We start from the raw sequence: 4,636 nt of genomic DNA, 5'->3' as shown, positions 1-4,636 counted from the left end.
GCAAATTGATTACATTATCCTTCATCTTTTTGTTCAAGAGCATTCATTCGATTAACGTGTTGTTTTCTTTCAGATGGGGAAGTTGTTTATCCATAAATAAACCATTAAACCTAGCTATTCCTTATTGCCTTTCCCTCTCAATTATTGCTTTACAATTGAAATAGACGACTGAGTTTAATTCGATAAAAAGAATCCGATACGTGAATCGGGGGAAATAAATAATTCAAATGAAGATTTATGTTAATTTTGTTGGGTTTATATAGTTTCGACCATAAATGTTTTTATTATTTGTATTTCTAAAACGAGCACAATACTTATGTATTTATTGGATCCGCCACATTTATATAGACCATTAAATTTAATTAGATAAAAATCAAAGGCTAATATAAAAGAAGAGCATTGATGGACTTTAATGAATACAGAATATCCTAGTTTATAAATAAATGCTTTAAATGACAATATTTTAATACGCAATACTTTAAATGGCGACAGAATCTTTTATTCTTAAATAATTAAATATAGGGTAAAGCATTAAATTGGTCCCCTAGGTTTGGGCGTAATTCTGTTTTGGTCCTTAAGGTTTAAAATGTTCTATTTGAATCCAAAAAAGTTTCATTTAATATCAATTTAGTCCCACAGTGAGGTCAAAATTAAATAATTAACAAAATGTCCTACATAACAACAGTTCAAGAACAAAATCGATAATCTGGAGAACAAATACAAGCTCCAGAGGCACAAAATCAACCATTGATGCATCAATACATTTATTTATCATTTTCTTTAGGTTTATAGAAAATATTTTATTTATATTATAAAAAAATAATAAATAAATGTATTGATGTATCAATGGTTGATTTTATGCCTCTGGAGCTTGTACTTGTTCTCCAGATTATCGATTTTGTTCTTATACTGTTGTTATGTAGGACATTTTGTTAATTATTTAATTTTGACCTCACTGTGGGACTAAATTGATGCTAAATGAAACTTTTTTGGATTCAAATAGAACACTTTAAACCTTAAGGACCAAAACAGAATTACGCCCAAACCTAGGGGACCAATTTAGTACTTTACCCTTAAATATAAAATATATAAATACAAAAAAAGGTAATGCTAGGGAGACAAATAATATAGCCAGAACTTGCCTTATTTAGCATTCATTAATTGTCGCAACAATTAATAAATGCTAAATAAGGCAAATTATGGCTGTTTTTGGCTAATTTTCTTTGGTTACCAAACATTTCTGATACAAAAATATGAGTATTTTTTATTCAATAAGATTAGTTATTATACAATAAATTTTTGTAATATTAAAAAATTATATTAAAATAAAATTTTAAACTGTAACATAAAAATATAAAATAATTAAAATTTTATTTTATATTACTTGACAAATAATTCGATTATTATATTCAAAAATTTATTAATTAATTAATTTTGTTAAAAATATTATTATATAAAATAATTTTTTATCAAAATATTTTAAAAATATAATTTATTTAAAATATTATATATAATACATGAAAATATTAACTTTTTTTCATTTTTTTAATTTTTTTTAGAAAAACGGAATAAAAATAATATAATTCTAAATACATGCCTATCACATTATATATTTACTTATATTAGTAAGATCTAAACTAATCAAGTTTATATAATTAAAAATATAAAATATATAAATAATATGTGCATGAAAAGTAATCTTTTTTAATATATTTGTATTTACTTTAAACTATATTTAAATCAACAAATTAGTTGTGTGATATATATATTATACTCTTTTAATTTTTGGACATTTAGTTGTTACAAATATAAATACATTTTTATTTCTCGTTTTAGTATTATTTTTAATATTTTTAATATCTCCGGTGTAAAGCTCTTTTGTAAAGAAAATGTATTCTTTCAATTAGAAGAAAAACTACAAAATAACATTAGTATAATAAGTGGTTATATTTGTTTTACAAATGAAAACAAAGTAGTTATTATTCCTAATTGAATTTGATCAAAAATCTATTTTCAAGAAATATTAAAAACTACATTAAAACTTGGGAAGCACAACAAAATAAAATATCAATGAAAAAAATAAATAATTTTTCATCAAAATATTTTAAAAATATAATTTATTTAAAATATTATATATAATACATGAAAATATTAACTTTTTTATTTTTTTCAATTTTTTTAGAAAAACAGAATAAAAATAATATAATTTTAAATGCATGGCTATCACATTATATATTTATTTATATTAGTAAGACCTAAATTAATCAAGCTTACGTAATTAAAAATATAAAACATATAAATAATATGTGCATATTTATATGTTTTATATTTACTTATATTTAGTGTAAATGTCATAATATTTTTAAAATACTTTTATTTTTTTTGTATTTATATATTTTATATTTTTAATTACGTAAGCTTGATTAGTTTAGGTCTTACTAATATAAGTAAATACGTAATTTGATAGGCATATTTTTAGAATTATATTATTTATTATGTTTTTAAAAAAAATGAAAAAAATAAAAAGATTAATATTTTCATGTATTATATATAATATTTTAAATAAATTATATTTTTAAAATATTTTGATGAAAAATTATATTATATAATAATATCTTTAATAAAATTAGTTAGATAATAAATTTTGAATATAATAATCTAATTATTTGTCAAGTAATATAAAATAAAATTTTAATTATTTTATATTTTTATGTTACAGTTTAAAATTTTATTTTAATATAATTTTTTAATATCATAAATTTTTTTTACATAATAATTAATTTTATTAAATAAAAAATATTCATATTTTTGTATTTATATATTTTATATTTAATTATTTAAGAATAAAAAATTATGTTACCCTTTAAAATATTGTGTATTAAAGTATTACTATTTAAAGTATTTATTTATATACTAAAATATTTTGTATTTATTAGAGCCCATCAATATTTTTTTTATATTAGTCTTTAATTTTTATTTAATCAAATCTAATGATTTATATAAATATAACGTATTCAATATAAACACATAATTGTTGTGCTCGTTTTAGACATATATGTGAATATTATATAGGCCACGTTTACAGTGGCTAAGTTAATGCTGATCATAGCCTCGTAGGTGATGGCTAGCTAAAAGTTGATCAACAACCAAGAGAATGACACCTATTAACGGAAAGAGGCTGATTAAAAAATAATTTCGCTAAGTAACCTATAAGAAATGCAACTAATAATAGTTAACTAGTGTTGGGATAAACATGAAATGAATGCCCATTTATCAATTGGGCGGTTAATAATCTTTCCCATGCAAAGATTTATTTTCAAGGAAGAAATTTGAAGACCAACCTTTAATGAAGGTTGATTTTGTACTACTATAAGTAAGACATCATAGCCTTTACGTATAACACACAACAAGAAATAAAAATACTCTCTCTTTTCTTTCTTACACAGAAGCAAGAAATCTATTCCCTCTTTATGCTACAATCAAATACTATTCTCCTTATATTTCTACTACAATTCTTTCTCCTATTTTATTTTATAAGTATTTTAAATTCTATTTTCTATTACTCTTTACATATAATATTAATAGCAATATTAACCATCTTTATTATATTGAAATTGCAACAATAAACAGATGCGATTCTCTCTCTCTTTATTTTTAATACTTCTTTCTATCTTTGTATATATATACACATTACAACATATAATATTATTATATATATATAAATTATTATTGGGCTAATTATTTTAATACTAGAGTCTTCTATTTGTACATCTCTATTATATATATCTTTTATTTCACAACACGTTATCAGCACGAGACTCTGATCAAATTTTGAGGAAGACTCAGGTAACAAATTTTCATTATGTCGAAGCTCTCTCATCTTGAATTCAATGCTCTTGATATATCTGGAAACAATTATTTATCATGGATACTAGATGCTGAAATCCATCTTGATTCAATGGATCTTGGAGATACCATTAAGGCTGAAAATAATGCATCCCAGAAGGATAAAGCTAAAGCCATGATTTTTCTCCGTCGTCATCTTGACGAAGGATTGAAAAATGAGTATCTTACATTAAAAGATCCTGCAGATCTTTGGAAAGACCTTGAAGAAAGGTATAATCATCAGAAAACGGTGATACTTCCTCAGGCCCGATATGAATGGACGCATTTGCGTTTACAAGATTTTAAATCTATAAATGAATATAATTCTGCAATGTTTCGAATCACCTCACGAATGAAATTGTGTGGGGAAAAAATAACTGATCATGATATGTTGGAGAAAACTTTCTCAACCTTCCATGCCTCGAATGTGCTCCTGCAGCAGCAGTATCGAGAGAAAGGGTTTAAGAAATATTCTGAGTTAATTTCTTGCCTTCTTGTTGCTGAACGCAACAATGAGTTGTTATTGAAAAATCATGAAGCGCGCCCAGCTGGCGCCGCCCCATTTCCTGAAGTAAATGCGGCAAATCATTACCCCAGAAGAGGTAAATGGCAAGCTTTTAATAACAAGAAAAATTATGGAAGGAAAAAGAATTATGTTCAAAAGAGAGGATCTCACCAGAAGTGGGACAAAGAAAAGAATATCGGGCAGAATAAATCAACCGAGGAGAAGTGTTTCCGCTGTGGTGGAAAG

This window comes from Arachis ipaensis, chromosome B6 (genome assembly GCF_059453495.1).
Source record: "Arachis ipaensis isolate K30076 ecotype BB chromosome B6, ASM5945349v1, whole genome shotgun sequence".
Lineage (NCBI taxonomy): Eukaryota > Viridiplantae > Streptophyta > Magnoliopsida > Fabales > Fabaceae > Arachis > Arachis ipaensis.
This window is presented reverse-complemented; position numbering follows the sequence as displayed.